Raw genomic sequence first — 17,877 nt, forward strand, 5'->3', positions numbered from 1 at the left:
TTACAACTCTGTAGGAAAAAAAATGTTAATTCATAAATTTTTGTCAGGTAGGGATGCAAATACTTTCTGTCCAATGGAAGAGATAACCCCAAAAGTTATAATTTATTGCCTTGAATGACATTAACCAGCTTTACATGTAACCCAAGAATCTTATCTTAATACTTCTTTTTAAAATTACCACTATACCTATGTCATCAAATGACCTCTGAACGGATTTAAACTTACTGGCTAAGTCATTAATTAATGGGTTAAACAGAATCTTTGAAAAATGTTCATTTAATATTTGTCTCAGAGGCATAAATTTACCTTCTTGAAAATGATACTTAAACATAGCCAGTGAACATTAATTAATTAATTAATATCATATATTGGTATATTATAAAAAAGAATCCAATCTGAAAACTGAATCCTTAATAAGAACTATAATACCAAATGATTTGTATTTTTTTAAAGATTTTATTTATTTATTTGTCAGAGATAGAGAGTGCACAAGCAGGGGGAGCAGCAGGCAGAGGGAGAAGCAGGCTCCCCACTGAACAAGTAGCCCAATGCAGGCCTCAACCCCAAGACCCTGGGATCATGACCTGAGCTGAAGGCAGATGTTTAACTGACTAAGCCACCCACAGATCCCTGATTTATACTTCAATTTAAAAATTACTTCTCAGGGTGCCTGGGTGGCTCAGTCAGTTAAAGCGTCTGCCTTCAGCTCAGGTCATGGTCTCAGGAGCGTGGGGTAGAACCCCGCATCAGGCTCCCTGCTCAGCGTGGAGTCTGCTTCTCCCTCTCCCTCTGTGCTCTCTCTCACTTTTGTTCTCTCTTAAATAAATAAATAAAATCTTTAAAAAAATTTACTTCCCATGCTTTTAGAGAAAAATGGAAAATTGGAAATTTAAGAAAAGCAACTAGAACATTTAAAAAAAATTCTTTTATTTCTAAGTTTGTTGATTATAAATTTATGTAGGAAAAGATTATGCATATTCCCAAATTTCTTTATTGTTTTTCATTATTAATCTTTGATAAACACATGTTGATTAAATCTCTATATGGACACTGTAAACACATATTTATAAAAATAAAGTAGGAGAATAAGTATGATTTTAATCTATGAAAATTTATAGTAAACTGGGTCTAGTCCCCAATAGCTAACCTAACAGATTTTGAACTCCCTATGGTTAATATGGATAGAGTGCCACATTGACTCTAGGTATTTTTCTGGGAAGAAAAAGCCCAGTGATTTTTTTTTATTCTTATGTTAATCACCATACATTATATCATTAGTTTTAGATGTAGTGTTCCATGATTCATTGTTTGTGCATAACACCCAGTGCTCCATGCAGAATGTGCCCTCCTCAATACCCACCACCAGGCTAACGCATCCTCCCAACCCCCTCCCCTCTAGAACCCTCAGTTTGTTTTTCAGAGTCCATCGTCTCTCATGGTTCGTCTACCCCTCCGATTTCCCCCGCTTCATTCTTCCCCTCCCGCTACCTTCTTCTTCTTTTTTTTTCCTTAACATATATTGCATTATTTGTTTCAGAGGTACAGATCTGAGATTCAACAGTCTTGCACAATTCACAGCACTTACCAGAGCACATACCCTCCCCAGTGTCTATCACCCAGTCACCCCATCCCTCCCACCCCACCCCCACTCCAGCAACCCTCAGTTTGTTTCCTGCAATTAAGAATTCCTCATATCAGTGAGATCATATGATACATGTCTTTCTCTGTTTGACTTATTTCACTCAACATAATACCCTCCAGTTCCATCCACGTCATTGCAAATAAGCCAGGTGATTTTTTTACCAAAGAAATTTGGTGTCATGGTAGGCAAGAAATCAGCCAGCCAGATTGTTGGTCATATAACCATGAACATAAGATACTTTTTACCTAGTCCTAATGGGTCAATTTTTCTGTATCTTCAATATTCAAGGTCAGGAATCTTCCCCACTATGAAGCCTTGCTTATCTATGCATATATATCTTATTTTATGATTCTGCCTCCTTCTCTATTCCATGATCTCAAGAAAAAGAAAACTGTTAATTTTATAATCCAACTAAGTTAGTGCTTGACACCTGTTTATTAAATAAGTAAATGGGATAAAATATATTTGACCACCCAAAGTAAATTAACTAATTTGAAATAAAAACTTGAGTATCTTCAAAAACATAAGGAACTATATATCTACATATGGTATATCTACACACAAAAGGTAGATCTATAAGCAAAAAAATTAATACATGAATCATCTAAAAATAGTTTCCCTCCAAATAACTGCTTATTCAAAAATTCAACCATTTTGTTTGTTTACAAGTCTTCCCGGGCATTTAAACACATTCTGAATCTGAATCAGTCTGAATTTAATCTAAACTCCACACCTTTAACTGGCGATTACTACAACGTAGCTTTCTCCATTGTCACATCACAGCTATGAGTTTGTAAAACATTTATTTTTAAATCATTGGGATTTGTAGTTATTAGCATATAAAAGTTACAGAAATATTTGAAATATACCAAATATAACACTGAATTCTATTTTTTTATTATGTTATGTTAATCGCCATACATTACATCATCAGTTTTTTTGTTTTTTAAAGATTTTATTTATTTATTTGACAGAGAGAGAGAGAGATCACAAGTAGGCAGACAGGCAGGCAGAGGGAGAAGCAGGCTCCCTGCTGAGCACAGAGCCCAATGTGGGGCTCGATCCCAGGACCCTGGGATCATGACCTGAGCCGAAGGCAGATGCTTAACCATCTGAGCCACCCAGGCGTCCCTACATCATTAGTTTTTGATGTAGTGTTCCATGATTCATTGTTTGCATATAGCACATACCCTCCCCAGTGTCTATCACCCAGCCACACCATCCCTCCCACCTCCCACCACTCCAGCAACCCTCAGTTTGTTTCCTGAGATTAAGAATTCCTCATATCAGTGAGGTCATATGATACATGTCTTTCTCTGATTGACTTATTTTGCTCAGCATAACATCCTCCAGTTCCATCCATGTCTTTGCAAACGGCAAGATTCCATTCCTTTTGATGGCTGCATAATATTCCATTGTATATATATACCACTTCTTCTTTATCCATTCATCTGTTGATGGACATCTTGGCTCTTTCCATAGTTTGGCTATTGTGGACATTGCTACTTATAAATATTGGGGTGCACATACCCCTTTGGATCTCTACATTTGTATCTTTGGGGTAAATACCCAGTAGTGCAATTGCTGGATCATATGGTAGCTCTATTTTCAACTTTTTGAGGAACCTCCATACTGTTTTCCAGAGTGGCTGCACCAGCTTGCATTCCCACCAACAGTGTAGGAGGGTTCCCCTTTCCCTGCATCCCCACCAATATCTGTCGTTTCCTGACTTGTTAATTTTAGCCATTCTGACTGGTGTGAGGTGGTATCTCATTGAGGTTTTGATTTGGATTTACCTGATGCCGAACGATGTCGAGCACTTCTTCATGTGTCTGTTGGCATTTGGATGTCTTCTTTGGAAAAAGGCTCAAATTCTATTTCCAAGGAAGGTTTTGTTGCACATTTAAATGCCTGAAAATAAGGCATATAATAAAGAGCCTGGTAGATCTTTTACTTGGACAATATCACAGAAAATGGCTATAAAATCTGACAAAAACCCTGAAAGATTACCTCTGAGAGGGAATACCTCTGAGAGCGATTACCTCTGAGGAGATGTAGGATTCATTTTGTTTTTAAACTGACCCTGAAGATGTGTCAAACATTTGTAATATCCACAATAAAGAGTTCGAAGACATGACTGGGAGATTTCTTAGGCTTGGAATAAAACATTCAGTTTAGTGAGTCTGCTTTCATGCAATGGGGTGGAAACTGATGCAGAGAAAGTCTTTCAATTGTCCTTTATCTGTATCTATTAATTGCCGCTCATCAAAAAGACAGCTAAGCTATGCAAAAAGCATTTTTGACTGCCAGACTAGTACAAGGAAACACCAAAAGCTTCCTTCTAGATCATGGAATAAAAAACACAAAAGAGTTAATTTTTTTTAGTGCTTAAAAAAAAAAATTCCATCTCAACCGTATCAATAGTCCATCTGATTTGATCTCCTTCTAACATGAGATAAAATGTAAGCTATTCTCACACCTTGGCAAGGATGTGAAGTATTTTAAGAACAGCGTGTGAGATAAAAATGTCAATAATATATTCATTCCTTATACTGAGACACAGCCTTTTGCATGTCCAATAATTCAATTAGGAAAATAGATTATGCAACTCAGGTTTTCTGAACTTCTTACCTTGTAAACTTTAGAAGAGGTTGTTGTTATAGCCCAGTTTTTGTCATTCAAAAAGGCCTAAAACTTTGTTTCTTTGACATACTTGTTCTATTAATTCTCATTACATTTTTGTAAGTAGAAATTATTTAAAATGATACATCCTTTTACTTTTCTTGGAAATCAGTCTTAGGAAAGATACTCCAGTAGAAGTGTTACACAAAAATGTAGGCAATTTCTTCCTCATAGGAATAAAATACATCCCAACAATAAGCACGTGCTATATCCCATTACCAATCTTATTCTATTGTGTCAGTCAAAAAGTTTGTTCCTTAGTCAAGAAAACACTTTATTTATTGCCATTTATATATCCTAGTATGTTTCAAAGACTTCGGTAGTTGTCTCCTTGTAATATTTCAGCTTTTAAGCTGCTTCCCTGCCTCACTGAGCTCACATAAGATACATCTGAAAGCTTTAGTACAAATTTACTTCGAATAAAGTCTTCAATTCATTTTCATGGCACCAAAAAGACAGCTTTAATAACTGCAATGACAAATAAACTGGAAATCATTCCAGGCCTTTTCACTTAACTGACAAGTAGAACACTCTCATAATGAGCCGCAGGTTTTACGTTTTCTCTTTGACCATAATAGCCTCATTTAAGAGCGTCAGACCCTGACACTTCATCATTTATCTACATTATTTCTCATCTTCTTTCAAATAAATTATGGAATACTAGACTGAGCACATAAAAACAAAGTGAATTGTTATCAGTAAACAGCAAGATAAATTGTCCAGAAGTTCTTCATTTAGTTCCCTTTAAATTTAAGGGCAAGTTATTGGGTGCACCTTTTTTAACTTCCAATGTTTGCATTTTTACAGCCATCTTATTTCTCTTGCCACTGGCCTCTGTGCACTCATCCAGAGCCTGATGTGGAAGGCATAAAGTAATCCCATTATCCCAAGGTTGGCCGCTAAAGTACAAAGAAGCATAAGGAGAGAAAGTCAAATAAAAAACTTGGAAAGTGATTTCTCCACATCTGTAAAACCCATCCATAATACATCTTGTCATACTAGGAAATGTGACACTTCCAAAGTAATGAACAGTGCAACTGTAACTCTTTTAGCCTGTGGAAATAAAGCACTGATTTTAAATGGATGGGTGAATGCGATCTCTTCTCACTGAATTCCCCCCTCCTTTTTTAACCATATAGAATTGGAGAAAATCAAATAAAATTACTATCAGATTGTATTTCTTTTGAAAAGTGTTGACCAAGTTCATAGAAGTCCTCATATCTTATACTTCTTACTTATTTGTTTGGTGTTAACTTACAAAGATTTACAGAATCATATCAGATTAATAAATACAAAAATCACTATTTAAGAAACCATTAAAACATCAGCTTTTGTACGTGTGGTGGCACATACTGAAGTCTTGGCTGTATACTATAGTTAAGAATGAAGGATGTATAGTGCAGATAGTCACAGGGTGATTGTTTATTAACAAATTTTCAATTACTTGTTATTATGGAATCCTCAAAAAATCCTATATTCTGTTTTGGTTTCCTAGCTATTCCAATCTATTTGATCATATATTTTTCAAAAAAATTTTTTTAAGATTTTATTTATTTATTTGACAGGGAGAGAGAGAAAGTTCACAAGCACGGAGAGTAGCAAGTAGAGGGAGAAGCAGGCTCCCTGCTGAGCAAGGAGTGTGATTCAGGACTTGATTCCAGGACCCTAGGATCAAGACCTGAGCTGAAGGCAGATACTTAACTGACTGAGCCACCCAGGCGTCCTAGATCTTTCAAATTTAATAATATTATTATATGAAAATTTACTGGCAGGTGACTTAACAACATTAATGGATCTCCTACTTGGGGCAAAATCCCGATACAGGGAAATACAAAGAAAAATATATATTCCATTATCTGTCCTCAAAGAGCTCTAGGAAAAAGGTTGCTCATTTAATTTTGGCATACTATTTAACTTCTGAGTGGTAAAAAAAATTTTAAGTGTTAATTTTTTTGCCTCCATCATTCCACATAGTCCCTTTGAGGGATTATTCCAAGTTGTAGTTTCTGAGATGATAAAATAATATGGTCTTCTGGCTCCTTCTATATAAAGACTTTCCAGAAAGAAGATTAATAGATCTGTCATCCAGCAAAAGTCATAGAAAGGTTGGTAGGTCTGTGGGGGCAAAAGATGATGTGTATGGGTGGGAAGTGGTGGGGAAGTGGAGATAGAGGTGGAGGGAATAAAAGGCAGAAGAACTTGGAGCAGAAGCAGATTAGATAGTACTGATTTAATTAAAATATCCATAAGTTGTTTTTTTTTAATTAACATATAATGTATTATTTGTTTCAGGGGTACAGGTCTGTGATTTATCAGTCTTACACAATTCACAGCATTCACCATAGTACATGCCCTCCCCAATATCCATAAGTTTTGATAGAGGTGTGTGCCCTTTTCTTTCCCTCACTTTGAAATTTCCAGGAATAGTACTGGCTAGGTAAGGGATAAGGGAGGAAATATTTCCTTTAAAAGAACAGTGTCGGGCGCCTGGGTGGCTCAGCTGGTTAAGCGACTGCCTTCGGCTCGGGTCATGATCCTGGAGTCCCGGGATCGAGTCCCGCATCGGGCTCCCTGCTCAGCGGGGGGTCTGCTTCTCCCTCTGACCCTCCTCCCTCTCGTGCTCTCTGTCTCTCATTCTCTCTCTCGCAAATAAATAAAATCTTAAAAAAAAAAAATTAAAAAAGAACAGTGTCTGGGTAAATGTTCAAATAATACCACGATGCTTTTTGTTTTCTGGCATGTCCCCTATCCCCTAAAGTCATGAAGAGGGACAAAGATCAGGACATGGATATTTTTTGCCCCATCCCTAAGTACACAACACAGTAAAGATGATTAATTCCCAAAGGCAATAGAAACTCACAAGGAAAAGTAAAAAGACACCTTGTGAGCTCAGCAAATATAAGAGAAATACAACAAACTGCAAACTTATATGTCAAAGCTGATTTAACAAACATTTAAGTGAGTGTGCTAAATGTTGTCAGATAGTCAAAGGAGGATATTGTACACTTGAAAAGGGAACAAAAAATAATAAAATATAACAACTAGGGATTCTGAGTGTGAAAATATCACAGTTAAAACAGAAAACTCAATATATACTTCAAAAAGATACAATTGAAGACAGCAAAAAGGAAAATAAGATGAAGCTCATTCAGAAGGATTAAAAAGGGAGACTGATAATAAAAGAATGGGAATAGAAGTGAAAGGGTCAAGTTGCATATCCTAAAAAATACAAAAAGAGTAAAAAAAGAGAGATGATAGGAAGTATTTAATGGATTAATGATATATGTTCACATAGATAGATAGATACCCCTAAAAATAGTTATAACTTATTTATCAAGGAAACCAATGAAAACTAGAAGTAAATATACAGAGTAATACTCTTGCATTTCAATATGTTTAGAGATGTGAAAGGACATTGTTCAAACAGAATCAGTAATCATACTAATCACATATTTGTAAGGTTATGGATTATGTTGCACTTACCTTTATGTTTTTAGCCCAAAAAGTAATGCCTGGATCTTAGTATTTTAAATGCATTAATTATCTAAACCTCTTCCTAAACCAGCATAATAAATAAATTGTTATCATTATTAAAGAATAAACTCAATTTTTCTTTATGCTAAGTTTGTAAAAACTAAGGTTGTCTAGTTGCATACTTTAAAAATTCACCTTAATGGGTGCCTGTGTGGCTCCATTGGTTAAGTGTCTTAGTCCTGATTTTGGCTCAGGTCATGATCTCAGGTTGTAAGATCAAGCCCCTTGCCAGGCTCCATGCTGGGTGTGGAGCCTGCTTAAGATTCTCTCTCCCCCTCTCCCTCTGCCCCTCCCCATCCCGTTCACATGCTCTCTCTCTCTAAAAAGAAAAATAAAAACAAAAAATAAAAATATCACCTTAACAAAACAACTTAAGACCAATAATTATATAAATAATGCCTTCTTTGGATCAGCTTCTTTTATCTGGAAACAAAAGATATAAAATAAATAATATATGGTCCCTGATTAATTATAACATGCATAAATCAGTAAGTTGAATAAATATAGGATTTCTACATATGATGGCACAAATGAAGATCACCTTAGCCAGCAGGAAACCAGGTACAAGGGACTGGGAATTTTTCTAGATAAGGCAATACCAGCCATATCTTAAGAGTAGATATATATTTATGAATCAGAAGACTCATTTTGTTAAGATTTTGATTTTCCCTAAGTGAATCAAAATACAGTCCAGAATGTCTACTGATTTTCATCAAAGGGCCAAGGAAATAGAGAAATTTAAAAAAAAAAAAAAAGGACACCTGGGTGGCTTAGTTCAGTTAGGCATCTGCCTTTGACTCAAGTCATGATCCCAGGGTCCTGGAATCTAGTCCTGCATCAGGCTCCTTGCTCAGTGGGGAGACTCTCCCTCTGCCTATGGTTCCCCCACTTGTGCTCACTCTCTCTCTCTCTCTGACAAATAAGTAAATAAAAAAGGTCCCAGAAAACTAAACAAATGTATCAGAAAATAAAAACAAAACAAAAAAACTTTCACCCATATCTCATGCCATACCAAAAACCTTAATTTTAAATAGATTATGGACACAGATATAAATGCAAAACTATAAAGCATTTGGGAGAAAACAATATAGATTCCATAAGAGAAAAAGTATGGATGAAATGGACTTTATCAAAATCAAAAACTTCCCCCCATGAATAGACATCATTAAAAAATAAAAAGGGATGTCACACATTGTAAGAAAATATTTGTAATACATATATATGAAAAAGAACTTGTATTTAGACTATGTAAACAATTCCTCATAATAAGTAACAAAAAATAACTCAATAAAAATGGGCAAAATCCTTTAGAAACTTCTAAAAGGAAGATAAATGACTGGCTAATAATAAGCATAAGGTAAGTGTTCAACATTCTAGTTATCAGGGAAATGTAAATTAAAATGGCAATGTGATACCATTACACATTACCTAGAATGGTTAAAAAAATAAAATGACTGACAACACCAAATGTTGGTGAAAATGTGACGCCACTGGAACTCTCATTAATTACTATGGGAGTATTAAATGGTTCAACCAATTGGAAAATTGGAATTTTCTTATAAATTTAATTATAAACATACCATATGATCCAGTTATTCCATTCCTACGTATTTTCCAAGATAAATGAAATCTTATAAATAAACAAGAAAAAAAAAAACTTGTACAAGAATATTTGAGTAGCAGTTTTAGTCATACTATTTATAAACTGGAAACAACCCAAATGTCCATCTACAAGATAATATATATATCAAATTTTGATATATTCATACACTGGAATATTACCCCATAGTAGGAGGAGGGCGAGGAGGAGGAGGAGAGGTAGTAAAATACTACCACCTGAAACTACATGAGTAAATCTCAAAAACATGTTGAATGAAAGCAGGTAGACATAGAAGAGTACATACTGTGTGATTCCATTTATGTGACATTCAAGAACAGAGATAATCAATCTACAATTATAGAAATGAGAAGAATCCTTACTTAGGAGGTATGCAAACTGACTGAGAGTGAACTTGAAGGAAATTTCTGAGATGATGAAAATTAGCTATATCCTACCTATTTTTGTACCAAGGTATACACATTCACCAATAATCATTGTATTATACACCATGTGTAGATTATGCCTTAATAAAAAAATACTAAGAAACTTCTTTCAAGTTTGAAGGTTATCTCATGTAATGGATTTAACAAGAGACTACACACAGCAGAAAGGAGGATTAGTGAATTCAAAAGATGTCAATAGAAAATATCTGAAGTGAAGTACAGAGAGAAAATTAAATGGAAAAGTCAGAACAGATGAGAAGAGTAGGTGAGACTCAACTAAAAGATCAGATAGACTTTAATTAGACTCCTAGAACAAAAGGAGAATGGCATAGAAAAAAAAATGGAATAATCCAACGAATCAGCCCACAGATTCAAGAATCTCAGATAGTCCTATAGGAAAAACACAAAGTAAACTAGTCATAGTCAAATTGCTAAGAATCGCATACAAAGATAAAATTCTACAAGGAGACAGAAGCAAAATGTCATGTTATTTTCACTAAAGCCACAGACTGATGGCTGAATATCAACCAATTTTGGCAGCTAGAAGACAGTAGATTGAAATACTTAAAGTACTAAGGGGGAAAAAGACAGCTGTTAATCTAGAAGTGTATATCTACTGGAAATTTCTTTGAAGGTGATGATAAAATAAAGAAGTTTTCAGACCCAAACAAACAAAACTCTGTACCACTCACATTTGCACTCCAAAAAATATTAACCAGATTTCATCACAATGAAGAAACATGCCTTTGGTGGAAAACCAACCTTCAGCTTAGAATAAAATGATCAGAAATGATAAATATATATGTTTAAAAAAAAAAGAGACAGAGAGGCAAACCAAGAAACCAGACTCAACTATAGAGAACAAATTAATGATTACCAGAGGGGAGGTGGGGGGGATGGTTTAAATAGGTGATGGGGATTAAGGAGTGCACTTGTGATGAGTACGGAGTGTTGTATGGAAGTGATGAATCACTAAATCTACACCTGAAGTTAATATTATACTGCATGTTAACTAACTGGAATTTAAATAAAAACCTGAAGAAAAAAAATGAATATTAACTTTAAAATCACCATATGAATTAGGTTCTGGTCAGGAAACAGAACAATAATTTGAACACAAATATAAATTACTTTATATATTTTTTAAAGATTCCACCCATCTATTTGAGAGAGAGAGAGAGAGAGCACAAGCAGGGGGAGGGGCAGTGGGAGAGGGAGAAGCAGATTCCCCGCTAAGCAGAGAGCCCTTAGAGGGAATGGATCCCAGGACCCCAGGACCACGACCTAAACCTAAAGCAGATGCTTAACTGAGCCACACAGGCACCCTACTTTATATTAATATAAAAATTATTAATTAGTAAAAGGTACTTAACTACTAAAAGGAGTTAAGAGAACTTTAAACAATATAGGATAGTGAATGAGAGAATCTTCTACCTCGAAGGCTGAGGAAGGCTACCCACGAAAGTAATATACTTGGAAGACTCTGTGCCCCTGCTTGCCAGAACCACCACCAGGCTGAGATTCACACCTCGTTGAAGGGGTAAGACAGTGGTCTACTGGAAAATCAAAAAGTTCAGAGAGTGCCATAGAACAGAGTTGGTCCATATGCAGTGGACTGGGATTGGTGAGCAGCAAGCAAATTGCTTAATCTCTGTTGAAACTCTGAAGCTTAAGAGCCATTGGACTTTATCCCATTTGCTGCTAGAAGCACTGTCATAGGAAACAAAAAGAAAAGCCCAGTCAAACCAGGAGGATAAGCCTATTCCTTGCTCCTTGTTGCAGTGCCCCTTCAGTCGCTCTACTGCAAAGCCTAATATTGAGCCAAATGGCAAAGGAGAAATGTTTTCAGGTCCAGCTCCCGTAACACCAAGAAGGGCAATGCATCGTAGATTTGGAGCTGAGAGGTAACAAATTTAAAACTGGCATATAAAATAACAATATTTTGTATGATATAAAATATATGACTATCACAGCACAAAACGTGGGAGGATAATAAACAAATTTATGTGAGGCACTTGTTTTATTGGGGAATGGTAAATTTTTAAATTAAAGTAGACTGCAACATAGCAGAGATTTATGTTGTCAGGTTATAAAAATTAAAGAAGGTATCACTAAAAAGTTTGTTTTAAAAAGATCAAATTGGTGCCTGGGTGGCTCAGTCATTAAGCGTCTGCCTTCGGCTCAGGTCATGATCCCAGGGTCCTGGGATCGAGCCCTGCGTGGGGCTCCCTGCTCCACAGGAAGCCTGCTTCTCCCTCTCCCTCTCCCCCCGCTTGTGTTCCCTCTCTCGCTGTGTCTCTCTCTGTCAAATAAATAAACAAAATCTTAAAAAATAATAAAAAGATCAAACAAAACAAAACAAGATCAACAAACGACAAAGTTTTGCTCTATTGTTGTCTATTATAATAAAAAATTAGAAATAATTTATTTCCAGCAATAGGGAAAATTAGACTTATCCATACAACCAAATATCATTTTAAATCATTTTAAAGAAATCATTTTAAAGAAACAGGAGTTGTAAAAGAATATCTATTCACAACAAACATTCATTTTGTGCAGTCTTGTGATAAAAGCAGGTTTAAAAACTGTAAATACTACCTTATATAGCTACATTATTGAGCACTTGTGTTATACCAGGCACTCTGCTATATGCTTTCATTTAATCCTACAGGCAGCCCTATGAGGTATTATCTCCATTACAGCATAACCTCATTTTCATAAATATACTCATACATATATTGGTAGGAAAAAAATATACTAAATTTATCTCTGATGGGTGGGATAATCAGTATTTTTAAATTAACCTCTATTTGCTTTAGAGTGTTTTGTATTTCTCCTCACAGTGAACATATATTAGTATTATGAAAATACAAAAAACTAAATACTAATTAAGCATTTAGAATTTTTAAAAGTTTAATCATAATTATTTACCTCAGACAGTGGATAAATTAACTTATAAATTAAGACATATGCATGAAGATTATAAGACTAAGCACACTTTATAACACAGTAGTTAATATAATTTTCAGATTGTTTTGATTCATCTGTAAAAAGAACTGTATAGAAGAATATCTGGCTTTTCATCATGCCTCTACCATTAACAAGAGTAGGGTTTTTTCTGATTACTTTGAATCTGAAAACTACACAAACATTATTTTCAAGGGATTAATTAGGGTCTCATAATTTGATCTCTTAATTTATGTACCCTGACATAGGGTGTCTACAGATGGTTCACTCAGTTGAACCATGGTTGGAACTACAGGACATACATTACATCTGAAAACAACAAAAAAAAGACATCAATTTTCTACTCACAAAAAACAGCAGTCTTTATTTATTTATTTATAAATATTTTATTTATTTATTTGACAGAGAAAGACACAGCGAGAGAGGGAACACAAGCAGGGGGAGAGGGAGAGGGAGAAGCAGACTCCCCACTGAGCAGGGAGCCCGATGCGGGGCTCGATCCCAGGACCCTGGGATCATGACCTGCGCTGAAGGCAGACGCTTAACGACTGAGCCACCCAGGCGCCCCAGCAGTCTTTATTTAAACAGCTCAATGTAATATTAATCAAAAAGGAGCAGAGACTAGTAAGCAAAATGAGCCAAACCTTTATATAAGATCTGTATCATTCATCTTCTCTCAATCCCAGATGCTAATAATATCCTTGAAAATCAAACATTTTTGCATGACTTAATGAGTAAATAAATAAATTCGTGGATTTTAAGGGACTATAATATGAAGACTGAATATAAAGTTAAAAAGTAGTATCACTGAAGTTCTGAGATGTACATTCAAGGAAATCTTCCAGAAGGAGCTAAGATTTCATCAAGTAGCCTCAAAATACTCTGAGGTTCTAAAGATAGTAAGTGGACTCCAAGTTTCAGAGAGGGTATAGACTTACATGCTAAGTGGTAAAACATTTAAAACTGAGAGGTAGCATCTCTAAAAAGCCTACACTAAGAGATAGGAGCATGAAAAGCATTCTCACTGCAAAGCTTGAGACTTCCATTCTTGGCCCATATTCAGCATTTACTCCACTCACCTTTGTTCACTTCTGATATCTTTCTCATGGATGACCACCCAAACAACTTCACTTCCACTACATAGAAAACTCCTCCCAGGATAAAGACATGTCATAATCATCTTTGCTCCCTTCACATTCCCCTTGGTAATGTCCAGCAGGCTACTTTGCTGATAGTGGACTTTAAATAAATGATAATAGATTCTGTGGAGGATTTAGGTCCCCCTTTTTGTGTTATATAAGAATATGCCAGAACAGGACTCATGAACCCAATATATTAATCATACCACCTAATATGACAACATTAAAGCTCTATTTCATGTCATCCACTTAGCTCATCTTTCAAATTTCAGCTGAAATACACACATATATATAAGATTATTTTATTTTCTAGCTTTATTGAGTTACAGCATGTAACGTATGTTGTATATATGTTCACATATAACACTCTTTAAGCTTAAGGTTTACAATGTAATGAATTGAGGCACATATATGGTGAAATGTTTACCACAAAAAGGTTAGTTGACATATCCTTCACCTTACATAATTACTGTTTTGTTGTTGTTATGTTGAGAACATTTAAAATTTACTCTCATAGCACCTTCAACTGTTATTAAGTATGCAAGTTTTGTCATGATGCTGTACATTAAATCCCCAGAGCTTATCCCTCTTAAAACCATAAGTTTGTACCCTTTGACCAACAACCCCACGTTTCTCTCCCTCCCCCACCCCTACGCCGCAGCCTATAGCAACCACCAATCTCCTCTAAGTTTAGCTTTTTTAGATGCCACACGTAAATGAGATCATACAGTATTTGTCTCTCTGCATCTGGTTTATTTCACAGAGCATAATGTCCTCAAAGTTCATCCATGTTGTTGCAAATGTCAGGATTTTCTTCTTTTTTATGGCTGAATAATATTCCATCATGCATGTATTGTTATCTCTTTTCTTTTTGATAATAGTCATCTAACAGGTGTGAGGTGATGTTTCATTGTGGCTTTGATTTACATTTCCCCAAGGATTGGTGATGCTGAGCACCTTTTATGTACCTGTTGGTTATGTGTATGTCCTCTTTGAAAAAATGTCCACTCAGATCTTTTGCCCATTTTGAATTGGATTATTTGGGGTTTTATTTTTGTTTTGCTATTGAGTTGCAGTAGTTCCTTATACATTCTGGATATTAATCCCATATCAAATGTGTGGTTTATAAATATTGTCTCCCATTCAGTAAATTGCCTTTTCATTTTGTTGATTGTTCCTTCTGCTGTGCAGAGACTTTTTAGCTTGATGTAGCCCTACTTGTTGATTTTTTTGCTTTTGTTACTTGTGCTTTTGTGTCATATCTTTAAAATCCTCACCATGACCAATGGTGGAAAATTTTTCCCTATGTTTTCTTCTAGAAGTTTTATGATTACAGGTCTTATATTTATAAGTCCTTGTTACATATCAAGTTGATTTTTGTGAATGGTATAAGTTAGGAATCCAACAAAATATATTTTTTAATATAGTAGATTTTCTCATATCTGACTCTATTTCTCTATCATACTCTAATATACATTATATGACCATAACTGGATTATATAAGATAAATATACATATCAGCAATCCAGTGGAGCCTTATGCTTGACTCAAAACAATCTATAATTTCTTTAATACTATTTATATTTATGATATATAAAACATATAAATAAAACTATATATAAATATAATACTATTTATACCTTTTTAAGCCTTGGTTGATAAGGGGAACCAAATAGTCAGGTTATTATTTCCCTTTTTTTGCTCAAGTTTTTTTTTGTCAAAAAAATCTTTATTTCATCTTTATTGTAGATGTAAATCTGCAGTGGCCTTACAATTTTTGGATTATTTATTATTTTCTTCATCACATTAAAAAGTTAACTCTTGTTTTCATTGATTCTATTTAGAAGTCATTTACAATTCCTCTTTTCTTATTCCACTTAAGTAATCTCTTTCTTCTTTTTTATTCCTCCAAATGGTTTTAAGATTTTTTCCCTTGTCTTTGGTTTTCTGCAGTTTTTCTATGAGTTATTTAAGTACGAATTTCTGTTTAGGATCTTGCTTAGGATTTGCATGGTCTCTTGAATCTATGGAATAATTTTTTTAGTAAGTTTTGGAAAATTCATCACTTGAATGTGGACTCCAATTAAAAGTATGCAAGGTCTAATCATCATAACTTCTCAGTTCTTATCCTTGTTTTCTATATTTTCTGTCTTTTTATCTCTCCATCCACTATTGGTATTTTCTTCTGATCTCTTTTAGACATCTGGTAGTTCTCTTTTATTCACATCACTCTACTGTTAAAACCATCCATAGACTTCTTTATCCTGTTTCTTACAATTTCTTACAATTTATATAAAGTTCTAAAGTTTGTATTTAAGCCTTCTAATTTTTTATCATTTTAAATTATTTGTCAAGATTATTAATCTTGTATGTTTTTAAAATGACTTTAAGTATAGTAAGCATTGTTTTTTAAGTCTATACTTGATAGTTCCAATATCAGAAGCCCCTATAGCTCTCTTTCGATATTCTTTTTTGCTATTGGTTATCATTTATATTTCTTTGTCTCCTTGGATATCTTCGATCCGTTTGACACTGTATTGATAACTTATTTGTAGATATATTTTGAGGTCTAGGATATTGTTTCCCTCTGGTTAGGCACCTGGGGGAAACTGACATCCAGAATACCTTAATCCAATTTGAGCAATAATTTTCTGGGCCACTTAAATGGCTAGTAGATGGGCTAAAGTCTGTATGAGGCCTGTTTGCTTCCAGTTCACCTTTACTCCTGTGTAGAGTCATTTTGTGTTCCAATTAGAAGATAAAAGGATATACCAGGGTGACCATCACTGTGAGCCTGCTACTCTAAATTGTGGCCCTGAACCATGAAAGGATCAAAAGAACTACTCAGCCTTTCAGTCACCTATTTGGGAATTTGGGAATGTCCCTTGGGGAAAAGCACCCCATTTCCATGGATTTTCATCTTGTCCTCAATCTTAAATTAGAAATACTTCACAACGTTTAGCTCTCTGATGCCCTCAAACAAATGCTTGTGGTAGACCTGCCACCACCCTCACCACTCCACCTCCACCAAGTTCTAGTTTCCTCAGTGAGAAGGTTGTTACCTAATATGTCACTTTGACAAGGGGAAATCTTCACATAGGTCATTTTAAAGACATATGCTTTAATACTCCAAAGCAGCAGAAAATGCAACTAAGGGTAATCAAGGGTTTCTAAAAACACAGTCCACAAGAATTTGAACTAATTGGTGAAAAATATTTGGGTTTTAGTGATGGAATATAAAAGGCAAACATATTAACTAACAAAAATACTATTTTTTTTTAAATTTGACTCTGCAGGCTTCCAAGGACTTACGATTAGCCCCTGGTCTGTGAGGCTAATATAGACACCATTTCTTCCTGCCACAGTAATATGCTCTGATTAGAAATATGAGCACCTTACTTATACCATGAAGCTTTCAAGATACACATACAATTTTCAACCACCCATTAACCTTAAATATGACTTGCTCCCTGAGCTCATGAATGACACAAGGTTGACTTTCATAGAAAAGTGGAATCTGGTTGATGTCACTTGCTTATGGTTGTAGATAAATACAACTTTTAAGAACACAAACCTTATTTCTTTCGATTAAAACAGGTGATCCAGGAAAATATGGCACCGTTTTGCTTTTTCTTTAACTTCTAAAGAGTTTTATTCCAATCTGAGAGGTAAACCTCTTGTCAACTATCGCATTCTATGACACTGTATGTACTTCCAAGGTTTGAAGCATCCAATTTGCATAAAGTAATCAAATTAACCAAATGATATCAGATCTTCCCTTCCTACTCTGTATGGAAAGCTTTCTAAGGATGGAGACCAGAACAATTACCTAGTTTTTTATAGAATGAGATAAAAACACAACCTTGTATG

The sequence above is a fragment of the Neomonachus schauinslandi genome, chromosome 3 (genome assembly GCF_002201575.2).
Source record: "Neomonachus schauinslandi chromosome 3, ASM220157v2, whole genome shotgun sequence".
In the NCBI taxonomy this organism is placed as follows: Eukaryota; Metazoa; Chordata; class Mammalia; order Carnivora; family Phocidae; genus Neomonachus; species Neomonachus schauinslandi.